Raw genomic sequence first — 15104 nt, 5'->3', positions numbered from 1 at the left:
ATGTTGAATGCTTTGCTTTTTGTGATGCCTGCTCTGTGTCACAGCCTGTGGGGACTCTTTTCTTTTACACGTTCTTCTTTCCGTGCTGTTATTTCCTCACTTACATGTTAAGTGACAGATGCAAGGGAATAAAACTATCCCCACACCTCACACTAGTGAGAGTGAAGAAATAAATAAAATAAATAGTCCTTTTTGCAGTGATTACAAAGTCCTTCCATTATCCCTTTGCCATGCTGGGAGTATTCTTCCTAAGGAGTTTAGGTTTTAGTAGTTTATGGCATAACTTCCCATTTAGCCATTTGAAATGTTGACTTTGAGTGACCACTGACCTGACAACCTGCTGCATCCGTACCTGTCCATCACCAGAGGGATGCCTCTCCCAATCCATCATCAGGATAGTGCAGAATTCTGGTTTGTACAAGGTACAGTCAGGGAAATTCTGTTCATAACTGACAGACTCTCATTTCTCTTAAAATCCTTTATTTCTGCTGATATCTCTGGCTGGATGTTAGAACTGAAAACAGCGAAACTGCTGTGGCTCATTCTGAATGTTTATGGCCCTGTTTCCTTGTGTGTTAATCTGGTATTATGTATGTGAAATGGGTGGGGACCTGGGTGCTGCATATGTAAATAAAATCAAATTTAAAAGCCTGTCTGCATTCCTTAAATGTGAGTGCCTCACTCCAGTGACTTTGGGCAGGAGGAAGAGTGCTCTGGGTGAGGCTGTGAGCTGTGTAGAAATCTGACCCCTAGGAGTTTTCTCGTTTTCTATTCATTCTTTTCCCCAATGTTGTGGTGGTCCTAGAAGTGAGGAATTAATCTAGTCAAATTATTTCCTGATCACCCTCCTCAAAAGAGACTTGTGGTCTTGGCCTTCACTGGCCTTGAAGAGACAGGAGAGCTCAAGCTCCTGGTTCAGGGATAGGAAAATGCAAAGTGCCACTGTAATGCTTTAGTTTAACCCCATACTCCACCCAGGTGATTCTCTGGAGGGAAACGGTTGTAAATAGGACAATGTTCTGTTTTGATGATGGAAAAAGTTCAATTATTGCAAGTATTCAGTTTAAAAGAAAAGCCATGTAGACGTAGGCACCATGGCTGAGGGTTTCCCAGCACAGCCCTGTGTTGTCAGCACCAAGCACCTGTTTTCAGCTTCCAGCCCCTGTGCTATCACACTTCCAGAGTACCTTGGAAATCCCCACCCTCAGTCTTGAACCTGGATTTTTGTCTTTTCTCAGAAGCTCTGAACTTGGTTTCTGACGTGATTGCTCTATTTTCTGTTTTTTTAAAGGCAACCCCTTAATTTGTGGGTTTAAGGTAATTTCTGAAGGTGTTGGTGCACTGCTCGTGTACAAAGCTGTGAGTGCTGTGGCCCTTCATCAGGTGGGTTATTGGAGGAGGATCTGGACAAACTTCCATTGTCTGTTCATGACAAGGGTCTGACATGAGCAGTACTATTAATGAACACTGCCAGGAAGGGGATATTGAATTAATAAAACTAATATTATCATTTGGGCTTCCACTTTCCAGATTGCTACCAATACCAGGCAGATTTTTTAGACCTAAAAGTCATACACTAAACTGAGACTAGAAAGGGTGGAAAGCTTTTGAGTCACCTCTGATCACTACTGGCAAAGTGCTATATTAACACTTTGTATTCTTCTAATATAGCTCATGACTTGCATGAAGATGAAAATGTTATTCCTGTTCCCTCAGAATTAAACATTTACAGCTGCAAATGGTGTCTTTTGCATTTGTAAATTTTATCTTGTTAATATTTATAAATCCTTCAACAAAACAAGCTTGCACACAAGGCATTAATGTAGGTTTTATATTTCCTTACAGAGTGCCTTAATATAAGGAACACAAAATCTGAGTTAGAACATGCAGTAGAAAAAACCATTAGCTTTTACTACACACAGAAGGAACAAAATAATTACAACATGATATGTGTTTATTAATCTTCTGAAATTCACTCTTTTCTTTCTGTTGTTTGGAAAATATGAACAAAATATCACAGTGGTTCTGACTCTGATCAGCTGGGATTCCCAGCTGGTGGCTGATAACAGCCATTGCAGTTTCAATGGAACCAGGAAGGGTTTTTAAAAGTGTTGGACATCGCTGAATGCATTTACTGTGGTTTTATCTCATTCTCCAGTGTTTCTCCCTTCAGTTCATTTGCTTTTGCTACAGCAGGATCATACCTGTTTCATTATTCATCTGTTTATCAAGAGCAGCTCTGAAACAAACCATATTGGAAAAAACCAGCTGAATAATGGTGCTAATCATAATCTTCTTGGGGTCTCGTGCCCTAAAAATCTTGTTTATCCATATGTATATTCATACAGCCAGAAAACTCTCTCCATCTCTGGGAAAGGCAAAGTCCCTAAAGATGCTTAAACCTTTTGTTCAGGCAAGGCTTTGTGAAAGCTGCTGTGTGTTTCCCCACACTGCAGCAGGGTGATTTCAGTGCAGATTTGTCTGTGAACACGAAGGAACCTCATTTCATCATCCTGGCAGTGACTACAGTGTTCTCTTGCCAGCAGGAGGAAGTTCTAGCAAGCTGCATCTGAGAGATTTGGGGAGCAACATTTCCCAAAGCAAATATTGATAGACTTTTAATATTCTAAACCAGCACAACTTCAGCAAAATGCATGGTGTGCCACCTGATCTTCAGTTCTCCCAGATGGGAAAATGACTGCTTCATCAGAGGGCAGCACGAGACCCTTCAAAGGCCAAGAGTGCCACAAAACTGGCATCAGGAAAGATCTGCCTCTTTGTGCAGACTGACCTAAATGCTCTTTAGCAGTGTCAGGTGAAATAATAAACAGTCTTCTTGGCTGCAGGATTTTAATACAAAGTGCCAGGTTTACATGAACAGAAAGAGGCAGAGATAGACGTGCCCCTCAAGGCCAAATTGTTTCCTCTTTCGTCAAGCAAATGTGGTTAAGTTTTCTCTCTCATATTCTTACAGGAGCTGGGTATAAGTACTGAGCTATTTCAGTTGAGTCTTTATTCCAGCACCAGTCTCAAACCTCTCAGGTTATTCTGCTTACTGTCAGCTCCGTGGTGGTTTTATCCTGCATGAGGAATTATGGCACTGTGTTGCTTGGTTCAGCCTGAAAGGTCACTTGGATTATTTATACAGCAGCCTTTCCAGGCTGCAAACCAAAACAGTACATCCATGTTGAGCCTATTATTGGAAATCATAAGCTTTATCTATCTGAATATAATTAATTGGGAAAATCCATATTATTTTGTACCATTTAAATATAGAATCAGATGAAGTGAAGAGGTTGTTTCCCCCAGCAAAATTTCACTCATTTTCGAGATTGCTTTCTACTTACAGAGCTTTAGATTTACCACTTTTTAGGGTCAGTTCCCAAGAGCTGCACACAGATTTGGGGCTTATACCTGATGTATGTTATGCTTTAGCCATAAATAGAGCAATAATGGTAAAGATCAGCATCCTCACCCCTTCCCATGCCAGGCAGTGTGAGCTGTTGCAGCTGCTGAGCAGGCTGCTCCCTTGGAGCTGCTGTGCCTGTTGTTTGAGCCCATGGAATATGAGTATTGTTTCCAAACTGTCTGCAGTAGCTGGGCTTTGAGCACAACAAATTAAATGGATCAGGTTTATATAACTGCTGTGGTGACAGCACAGCAGAGAGAGTCTGAGTGGCTTAGTTCTAATAAACCCACTGGGGTCCCAAAAGAGAGAGTGGTGCAGAGAAACATTCCAAACATGGCTAATGTACCAACTAACAGTGTATACTTAAAATAAAAATTGCATCTTAAATCCTCTTACCAGAGCAGCCAGGAAGACTTAATTTCAGCCTCCTGCTCATTTTTGTCTGGCCTCTTGATGCGAGTACGTCTGACCACACTTCATAGAAACGAGCCAAGAGGAGAAGCTTTTTGTGCCTTTGTCTTTCACCCAGAGGGAAACATTCTAATGGCTTTGGTAAATTGATTAAATTGTGTTTTGAATGGTGCAGACTTGGAACATTCAGTGTGTTTCCGGGTGCTTCCCTCACAGAGCCCAGCTTGCTCCAGGCGTTTGTTCCCCATCTGGGATTTTGCCAAACTCCTCTCCTCTAGCAGAGCTGTTCAGAGCTCTGGCTGTGGTTACCAGACGTCCAGAAAGCCTGGTTAGCTGCTTTTAGCTCCAAATTCTGTTGCTTTTCCTCTTATGCAAAGTCAGATCTTCTCTGCTTCCTTCACAAATACAGAGGGGATTGTCACCTCTGAGGGAGATGCTGTTCTGCCAACTCCAGCTGTACACGTGAGTCAGCATGTTCTGGGAGCATAAATGCTGGGATGTCTTCTCCAAAATAAAACTCCCTGAGGTTTTTGGAAAGCCTATTGCCTCCCTTTTGCTGTTCTTATCTCATACTCGTAGATGAGCTCATATAATGCCTTCTGTGGAGTTTGAGTGTGTGAGGACATGGGCATGTGGAGCCCTCTCAGTACAGAGCTGAGTCTTCTAAGGAAAGTTGTATTCTGGATGAAGAAAATCTGGCATGCAGTTGGAATTAGTCTGAGTAAAGAATGAATCCCTGAGAATTTTGTACGGTGATTTTCTTACATGATAAAATTCATCACAGACAAGAAGTTATTTTTATTTGAAAGCTTTGCAGAAGTGGCTAGGCTTTATCAGGTTTGAAACAATGAATCCTTCATTTTTAGAAGTGAAGAGTGTGTGTGCCATCAGAATTCCCTGCAGGACCACTGGAGCAATATGCCATGGGCAGCATATGCAGGGATTTTGAGCAGATTTCTGCTCTAAAGTCTATCCTTGATTCTGCATGGAATATTGCTGCAGCGAGTGCCTGTGAGGCTCGAATTCAGCGTGCTTCATTGTGAATGCCTGGGGTTCTCTTTTGCTTTACTTATATTTGTTTGCATTGTAGGGAGGGTAAATGCAGGTGTGGACAGGCAGGTTTTTGTCAGAGCTCTCGAGGTTACATTTTAGGGCAGGGGTAGGTGAAGGCCAGCCTTGAATATTCTGTACAGTGTGGAAGGCGTCACCTTTCCTCTGTGTTAGTGGTGCCTCTTCCTTCCAACAACCCTAAACTGGAACTTGCTCTCAACAGCCCTAACATAGAGCTGGTGCTCTGGTGTGTGTCAGTGTGAGTGCTTTCTTCAGACCTAACCAAACCCCGAATCCTGGCGCTCGGCTCTGTGTCACTGAACGACGATGGCAGGAACTTTAAACTCCATTCCTCTTGGGGACGGCTCCATTGGTGCCACTGGCAGTGTCCACTGTCCAAAATGTACTAGTTTCCTGGGAATTTCAAAAAGAATCCGTTCAAAATAACTCCAGCTTGGACAGTTTGTCTGTTTCATTCCTGCTGGGTTATGGGGGAGGTTTTGGGACAGTAGAAAAAAGGATGTTTTGAGTATTTCTCCATTAGTGAAAGCTAATTCGATGAATAAAAACTCCAAACCACAACAAATGCCTTCCTGCTATCAATACCTTCATCCCCAACAGCTAGAATATGCTGTAAGTAGAGATTTAATATAAAATAAATGTAAGAAAACATCCCTGAAGAGCATCAGGACAGGCTCTGCTGAAAGCAAAATGAGTGATCTCATTTATGTTGAGCACAGGCAGATTCTTTGTCTACACTGTGTGGAAAGAGAACCACGTAAATAAAGGTGCATCTTTGCTGCCAGTTTTAAGTTACTTGTTGAAAATCACAATGGTGGGTAACAAAAGCCTGTGGAGTGATATGGGAGAGAAGCTCCTGGCATGGCTGTGGAGCAAGCAACTGATACAGTTTGGACACACTGCACTGCTTGGGCAATTATTTTAGTAAATTTTGTGCTCATCCAACTATAAAAAACTAGAGGGTTTTGTGTTGTCAGTTGAGACTATCAGATACAGAGTTGCAAGACTAAAAGTTCTTAATTTCTCTGATTTTGGGGGTTTTTTTGGTAGGAAGAAAAATAATGTTAAATCAAGTACGCCTGAATTTCTTGAGATTAAATCTTAAACTGATTGAGCAACATTTCACATTTCAATTACTTTGCAATTCATAATTTAAACGAAAGATGGCATAATATCCAAGCTGGTGATCCAAACAAGGAAATGGAACAGGTTTCCCACACTTCTTGTTGAGCTGCAGGTGTCTCCATTTTTCTTCTGTCTCTAGCAAGTCAGAATTGTCTTCCTAGAATTAAACACCAGGGTTTTAGTTGATAACTAAGCATGTCCTCCACTGTTTCCTTTGTTCCAGTGGGGCTGCAAACCTCAGTGTGCTGGTTTTTGGTTAGAGGCTTCAGGCCCAAAGCAGTGCTCTGTTCATGGTGAATGTCATGGCGGGGTGATGCTGTAAAGTATTCTGTATGTCCCTCTGGGACTGTAAATGCGTTACAGGGGCCTGCTCCCTGGACATCACATTTGGGTCATGTTCTCAGACACCGCTGGAGAATTCATGGGGGAGAATTAGAAGACTAAAATTTATCCTCATGGTTGTTCAAGAACTCAATACCTGCACCAGCTGAGAAGGGGTTTGGTGACCAGGTGTTAGATTGTGCCACCTCTTTGGTTTCCCCTGCTGTGGTCTCTTATCCAGAGAGGAGTTTGCACCTTAAGCTTAGCTTTAACTTTGGTTTGGCATAGGAGCTCAGATCCACAGTCCACAAAATGTTGTTCATACTAGAAACCCTCTGAGGATTCTGAAATAGCCTATTCCATCTTCAGCTGTGCTGTCAGCCCCTGTCAGGCTCATTAGGATGGAAAGCTTTCTGCTGTGGTTTCCATAGAATAACCCTGGCTGGAACTGCATCCCTCCTCTCCATCATCCTCTGCCTGTGGTGGCTGGTACCAGCAACTGGCCGTGCTCTGCCCCCAGTCACCTCTCTGCAATCCCATCAACAAAATAAAGTGTTCCTTGTAATTCGGTTTTCTGGCTTCTCAGCAAACAGAGCTTTGAGCACACCAGGATAAATTCTACCCTAGAGAAGGAGGAAATCTCTCTGGTCAGATAACACAAAATACAAATTGATTAAATTGCCAGTGCTCTTGCAGCCCTGTGTGTGTTGAAGGGTAGGAGGAGGAGGAGGAGGAGAGACTGGAGTCCCTTTGAGTCCAGAGTATGTTTCCTGCACATTGATGAAGATAAGTAACATTAATATAAACTGATTCACTGAGTAATCTTTGGTGGATGCCAAAGATCATCCATTTGCAATGCATTGTCTCTTTTATGGCCTCGGGGTAGTTTTATTTGCCAAGATACAAACTGTGAGTTCATAGCATGGGCATCTAGGCCGGGGGTGTGGGGGGAGGAAGGAACATGGGATGGCAAAGCAAATGAATTCACATTTCAAATTACTTCCCGTTCCTAATCTCCAGATTGGTTAGCAGCTTTTCCTAGGACACCTGGGGTGGTTCTAGTTGTAAATTTACTGTTTGCATTTGAAAGGATACCCACCTTTAATTGTACTGTGTAATTAATTAACATAATGGATTTTAATTTTCTTTTTGTCTAAGATTTAGACGAGACTTAATTAAATGTTTTCTGTGACAGGACGAAAGGTCAATCAAAAGTTGAGTGAATTTTCACTTTGGTGCATTTTCACTTCAGTGCTGTGGTTAATTGCAAAATAACCTTTCTGTTTTGGGTGTGAGAAACATGATTTCTTTTGCCATTTTTGCCTTTTGAAGGCAGTGATTTAAAATATGCTTTGGTTTATGTATAGGTCCCTTACTACCCACCTGGTGGGGCAGGTGCTGTGTGGAAATACCCTTCAGAGGGCTGCTAAAAGGAGGGTGGGTTGGGACAGGCTGCCCTGCCTGGGCCATTCAGTGAAACCAAACTTAGGGCAAGAGGGATCCTTTGCTTTTCTTTTTTATCCAGATTCAAGACAAGGACTGCAATAAGTAATAATTTTGAAAGATGAAAGTTCAGCACCCTGATGTCTTCCTACTATCTTTACTTGGTGTGCAGTTGTGCTGAAATATAACCCTTGTTAAAAAATTCAGGAGTTACGCATTTCTACAAGGAAACAAAATACATCCTGTTCATCTGTGAACGAAGATCTACTGTGCATAGTCATGTGCAAATTTTTTCCTCTGTTGGTATTTTGCTAATGGTGCATTAGAGAGATGTAAGGGAAATCTGGGTGTTCCCCACAGACCTAACACTGGGGGCACACCTTCCTTCTTCCATCTACCGTATTGGTAATTAGTTATCTGCACCCAAGAGCTTGAAAGAGGGGTTTTCCTGGTCCTTTTTTCCCTTACCACGCTGTGTAGGTCAGTGTGATAGAGAAGGCAATGGGAAGGTGTCACGTGTACATGTCTGTGCTCTGTACTGGCACACTCAGCAGGACTGGTGCCAAACAACAAACACCTGTCTCCTTAGCTTGGATTGATCACTCTGTACTAGTAAATACCTGCCTCTCAGTCCCTGGTGCATGTAAAATGTAGTCGTGCCACTGAGATTTGGTACCTTCTGATCACTTCTTCCCTCTGGTTTAAGTGGGTGGAAAGATAATGCAATGTTATCCTATCCTTTTACACCTCACCTCTTTTTCCAGGTTTAGAGGGATGGACTGAAGGTGTATTTTCAGGTTATGACTGGGATTGGGAGCTGGCTGGAGCAGCCAGTGGCACAGTGGGCACACACTGGTGCCCTGTCTCAGCCCTGCTGTGCCCAGAGCTCAGGCAGGATGGGCAGAAGTGCCCTGTCTCCCTTTGAACACAGCCCGAGCTGCCCAGCCTTTTTTCTGAGGGTTCAGCATATTCCATAGAGAGGGCACTGGAACATGCTGTGCTACCCTGCAGGCTCCAGTCAGGAAATGGGAACAAAAATACTCCTTTTCTAATGCTCTTCATTCCACGTTGGTGTGCAGTGTTTCTCCAAGGTGTGTTGTTATTGCTTCCACTCCTGTTTTTGTTTACACCACTAAAGTTTCTATACCCTAGGAAGATTACCATGGAAAAAGTCAACATTTGTTGCATACTCTAAGCTAGGATAGAGTTTTTGTAGTTTCTGAGTGTGGTCCACAGATTTCTTAGGTCAATGAGTGGAGGCCGAGCTCTGTTAGCACCGAGTGGTGTCACACACACGCAGCTGTTCCTGGCTTTGTGTCTGTAGAGGGTGACCTTAGCCCAGAACTCATTTTGCTACGTGATCACTGCTGGGGAATGCGGTTTGTTGGTTTGGTTTTCCATGGTGATCACCCTTTGTACCCTACAGAAAGCTTAAGCAGAAGGCCCTTGCTGAGTTTTGTGGAAAGGAACACTGCTGGTGCCACAGTCAACCTGCGGGATCAGCTGAAGGATGTGCAATGCCAAAAGAGAAGTGTCTGTAAATATTCCTGCATTTCAATCAAGTCTTCTGTCTGAGGAATACACTGCATCTCAATGCTGATGGATTTGACAAAATGGGAGTGTAGATAAATATTCTTCTGGATTTAAAAGTAGTTGCATTGCACAGCCATGCACTAATACAGAAGCCATGAAAATATTTTCATGAAATGCCTTTAAATCTAATCTAATTATTAGGTAAATAATAAGACCTCCTTTATAGCCTTCTTCTTACCCGTATGTTTAAATATGCAGTTAGTGAAAAGGTGATTTCTTCATCTAAAAATTGGATTTTGGTAACTTTTTAAAGTTATTATTTATATATGGGAATTTCAGTGATGCTTTTCATTTTCCTAACAGTTTAAACTTGGTGGTTGCTATCAAAATAAACAACTGTAACACAATCTGAGCTTCAAGTAGAAGAATTCCTTGGTTTCGAATGGTGCTTGCAGAAAGGCACTCATGGAAAATATGTCCTTTGCATGGCATGCACTGCACACGTGATCTCTCAGAGCAGCACATTATACTGAGCCAGATGTCACAAATGCTGCTGGAGAGACAGTTCTGTACAGAATATAAAGTAGCAACATTCCAGTATTTACTTTAATGCTAAATAGTAATTATCTTCCCAAGCTTTCAGCCACTGTCTGTGGCGTTTGTAATTCTTTTCACATATGAGTTCAAAGAAACACAGTTCTGTATTTTTAGAAGTAGAAAATATTAGTAAAGAATGTTTAAATCTGTCATGTGTCTTTCTGCTTGATTTTAGTGCGCACACTGAAGCTCACTCATCTCACTAAATGTATGAATTGTTCAAACAGGAAAAAAAAAAACCCCAAAATATTAAATGTCAAGTAAACATAACCATGCTTTTCTTGTGGATGGAGAGCTTTTGGGATGTTGATGACATGAAGCATAACTAAGCATTGTTAATCTCAGCTGCCATTAATCCCAAAGAAATGCTCTTTGCAGAAAACACATTATTACTGCCATGAAATGAAAGCAGGAAAACAGAGGAAGCTGTAAGGAACCTTCTGGTATGGAATATTTTTAAAGGATTATTTGGGTTCAGTTGGTTTACACAGGGTGTTCAAGAGCATTAACCCAATCTATTTGCCACCTGCATTATTTGTATCTTCTCAATGTGTGTTTTCTGTCCAACTTCATTGCAAGATATTTTATTCAGTAACAATTACTTTTCCAGTCTTTTCTTATGGCTAAGTAAGAGTCTGGAAGGGGGAGCCCATGGTTTCAGCTTTCCCTCTGTGAGATCTGCTGGTTTAGAGCATCAGGATATGTCCCTTACATCCTGAGTTTCTCCCTCCTGACCCTCATGGGCTCAGTGCCCACCACTCTTGCTCGGCAGTGGCACCAAACACGCAGCCACAGAAACCCAGTGACCTGGTGCTGCAAATGTTTAGGTGTGTCCTAGGCTGTGGGAGCTCTGGATTCCACAGAGAAGGTGCCACTCCACGTGAGGAGAATGAAGGAGCCACCCTTGTACATATTTCACTCGGAAGGAACAAAGGAGTTTTATTCATATAATGGTATCAGCAGAGTTATAACTGCAGTCACCTTGTATTCCTGGTACAGAGTCCTGCCTTTATTGCCCCAGGAATGCAGATCAGAGATTTCCCTTTCCCTTTTACTCCATCTACAGTTTCTGGTGAACAGAGTGGCTTTCTTGGCTTCCAGATGAACTTCTTTCTAAGGGGGCTCTCTGGCTCCTTGTCAGCCTCTGTACTGCCTTTGGGGGATTTCTGAGCATCCACTATCCTTCTGTCCATGGATTTATAAAAAGAAAATGTTTCCTCTTGAAGAACCACTTCTCAGTGCTGACTGACCTTTCTTGCAGCTTCTGCTCCTCAGGTATCATTTCACTGCTGGGGTGAGTGGCAGCGACGCTGACAGCTCCAGAAAGGCCTCTGCTAAATTATTTTCAAAGGGAGGGATTTGGTATTTGCTCAAAAAAATAAAAATTGTTCCCTGTGCCTGTGGACCTGTCAAGAGAAATTTTAAATATCTTGATAGAATTATAATGAAATGTAGTCATCTAGTAACTGATTCGTTTTGTGGAAAAGGAAAACTGTGTCTTGCTGGGAGCTGAGGCAGGGCCAGAGGATGAACACATCAGCTCAGAAGCAGCGTGAGCAGCGTTTCAGAGCTGTCTGAGAGACAAACCTAAATCGTGTTCCAAAAAGCTCTGCCCAATGTTACTTTTCCCAGCATTGTTGCCGTGGATGTGAATAGTCAGGCAGTGTTACAGTGCGCCACTAATGCAGTTTACAATGGCTTCTAGCACAAGTGAGGGTTTGTAGGATCAGCTACTGACTCTGAGGGACAAAACCAGGTCAGAGTAGTGACAGCAGGGAATTTTCAGTCAGGAATCCTGGCTCTGGTCGAATGGTCTGACTGCAGTCTAAGCCTCTTTAGGCACTGTTTCTCTCACAGCTGAGATTTTGTAGATGTACTTCATAACTTGCTGTAGTTTGCAGGATTGCCTGGTTTGCATGCTTCAACTTTGGACAAATCTGTGTACCTTAGCATTCTGAAACCTTGTTTTCATATGAAATTTCCTTTTTTGTTCCAAAATTGCTGCTCTTACTCAAACCTTCTAGCCAGGGAATGGAGAGACTTTGCTGGAGAGCACAGCCTTTCTCTGGCAAGGTTTATTTTGAGGGCCAACAACAGACAATGGTCTTTTCTCCCTCTGTAGGGTGAAGCATCTTGTTTTATGGGAGGGGATAAAGAAGCAGAACATGTAGACAGATCTGTTTCCCTTTCAGTTCTCCCACTGATCTGCAAGGCAACTGGGAGAAGTTATTCCAGTTTTCCTCTGCTATGGTTTATAATCTTTGTGCTTCAGTATTCCCATCACTCACACAGCAATAAACTTGATGTTTTGTAAAGGTGTGGGGCTTTGAGACAGGTGGTTGAAAAGTACCATTATGAGTCTCCAAACCCTTGCAATCAGTGAAGATTTCCTTTGCCTTAAATAGGCTTTGGATCTGCTCTTAGGAGAGCAAAAAAGACTACAAAGATTCATTGTTTTGCCTACTCCGTAGCAACTGACTACATAAAGCCTTTTCCCAGACGTGTTTGTTTAAAGGCTTTATAAGTTCAGTTTAAAAAATGAACTGAAGTGGTAGTTATTGTTTTTATGCTGATTTTTGTGTACTGGCATTAAAAAATGAAATAATCTGGTACAGAGCCACAGGAAATGCAGAAATGTGTATGAGAGAAGATAAGAAATCCACTTTGGAGGGACACAGAAGTGGGATGAGTACAGGAGCATGTTAGCTTTTGAAGAATTACCTGGCACACTTGAGAATTCCCATGTAATTCCAGGTCACATGGGAACATTATGACACTTTATATGGTTAGAGGATCGATTACTCTTCATTGATAATTCTCACTGTGAGAGAATAATGTGGAAGAGGATTGTGCTGTACATCCTTGAAACTGATATATCCCAATTTTTTTTAAGGAATACTTGGTTTACATTAGGTGTACAGGTAAGCATGGGCAGAGAGAGAACATGAGAAACAGCGAATTCACCACGGGAGGCAGGAGGTGGAGGATCCACATGGTTTAGCATATTTTTTTCAAGGGAGGAATTGGATCAATATCCCCCCAAATCCCACAGTGAGAGGAATAACGGGTGTTTTGGCCTGTATATGCAGTTTATTGTACAATGCTGCATGGCTGTATTTATACTCTGCAGGAAGAAAACTACTCCCTGGTAGTTTCTTCTGGGTTCTTTTGCCTGGGTAACCCTTTGCTTTTATTCAAGCAAAATGCAAGACAAATGCTTATTTTTCAGCCTTTTTAGATCTTGGAAATAATGGTGTATTAAATGTGATTAAGTTGGGAATTACCCTTTAAGTAGGGTCACAATTACTGTAGATTTAGATGGCATGTTGTACAAATTGCTGTGTGCTCATAATTACAAATTGAGTTTGTTGCACTCTGGGGGTTTATAAACTTTGTTTTAGCCATTAACACATTAAATAGCAGTGATTTATGTAAATTACTGGATAAACCAAGATTTCAGTGTTGCGCTTAATCTAAGGTTTAATTATATTTCTGTATTAGAAATAAAATAGTGTTAGCTTTAGCAGGGAGGATTGAATGGTCTGAGGGAGTCGTTCACTGCTGAGATACTGTATTAATATTAATTGAGTGCTGCTTGTTGGGCAACTGGCTGGAGACTACAGTGGTGCAAAGTGAATGAAGCAGCAGCTGCGGTGAGTGAGCTGGTTGTCACAATAAGCTCTTCCTGTGGTCAGCCAGCCCACTTGCTTCACAATTATTTCCCTCAAACTTCTGGGCTGATCTGGAGAGTGTAAAATCATGCTTTGAAATCTTTGCTTACTTCCACTTACAGAGAGATTTCCTAGTTCCTTAACTTTTGCTTAAGTCAAGTTGATCTAACAGAGCAAAGATCACTTTGTGTTGTGCTATTAGTTGTGGCCCACCAAATTGCCAGGAACAAGGATAGTTGGACATGAAAAGTTACTTTTTGACCTCCTTACACTGCACTACATATTTATACAATATCTTAGTGGCAACTCCAATGCTAGTTAGGTGTCAAAATAACAGCAGAAGGACAACAGGGATATACATCCTCCTGGTTCTGCCAAAGCTTCTTAGGTCAAGTGCAGATCAGTGAAGTGCTATAGAAGGCCATGTTTGGTTCTGTGTTGGTAGAAGAGCCTCTCCTGCCCCTGTCTTCTGGGGCCTGAAACATCAGCTCTGTATGTTCAGCACCTCTTCTGTCACCAGGATGACAAAGAAATTTAGCTACGTGACACCAAAAATTGTCCTAAGAAGTCATAGACCTAGAGGTCTGTGCTAAATCACCATCTGAGAGAGGGTGGATTGCCCAGTGTGGATTACAGTTATTGTTACCTGAGAGAAAATGGATTGTACACGATGGATTATGGATGAATGAAAATGGTTTTGGAATGTTGAAACATTCGCAAAAAAATCCCTCCAAAAATAACTGCATCAGGCTGCCTCGACTCGGAAACCACAATGTTGTCTGCGTAGTGCAGCAAGAATTTGTTTTTCTGTGTTTGATTCCCCCCGTTGGAACAGATGTGAGATCTTAAATGTGTAGATGATTTGGGCATTTAATCTCTACTTTAAATTTTAACAACATATTCAAGCAAGAAGTGATCTAACAAAAACTTTGTACCAGAATGGTCGAAACTAAATGGGGAATTCTGGATGCTTGACATTGATGGGGGGAAAGCCATCTGTAACAATTATCCACGCAGTGTTTGGAATGGGATGTGTTTGTATTGCTTGGTTATTTGCTGATCTAGTGTGATCGTATCTGTAGAAGGAAGATTGTGTTTGAAGTGGCTTCAGAAAAGCACATTCTTCAGAAAATTCTGTGACTGCTTTTGAGGTCAGAGCTTCCCAGCCACCCTTTCCAATACGTCTCCTTCACAGCCCACGCTAAAACTGTCTGTATTTATATATTCCCTAAATGGAAACTGGTTTCCGAAGGAGAAGTTGACTTTTGGGAACTGCTCGTGTCTGCTTTGGATTTGTCTCTGTTTACAAGTAGAGATGAAGCTTGATGCAGGAGGCATTGAGTCAGGACCAGAAAAACGTGGGGTTGTTGTGGATCCCAGACCTTCTTGCTGGGAAGAGGCTGTCTGGATAACCATGAAATGTTGAAAGCAGGCATTGCAGTGTAAATAGTCTCTGGTTAGAGACTTGCAGTGACTTTCCTATGAAAACAGCCGGTGTAGGTGTGTCCTTCCTTAACGTGTTT

The 15104-nt window shown here is 42.0% G+C and overlaps 1 protein-coding gene across 14 annotated transcripts in view; it reads left to right on the top strand.

Moving 5' to 3' along the window:
- Positions 1-15104, top strand: part of IQSEC1 (IQ motif and Sec7 domain ArfGEF 1) — a 282079-nt gene that overhangs the window by 208157 nt on the left and 58818 nt on the right. The window lies entirely within an intron of this gene.

The sequence above is a fragment of the Corvus moneduloides genome, chromosome 11 (genome assembly GCF_009650955.1).
Source record: "Corvus moneduloides isolate bCorMon1 chromosome 11, bCorMon1.pri, whole genome shotgun sequence".
Classification (NCBI taxonomy): domain Eukaryota; kingdom Metazoa; phylum Chordata; class Aves; order Passeriformes; family Corvidae; genus Corvus; species Corvus moneduloides.
This window is presented reverse-complemented; position numbering and strand designations above follow the sequence as displayed.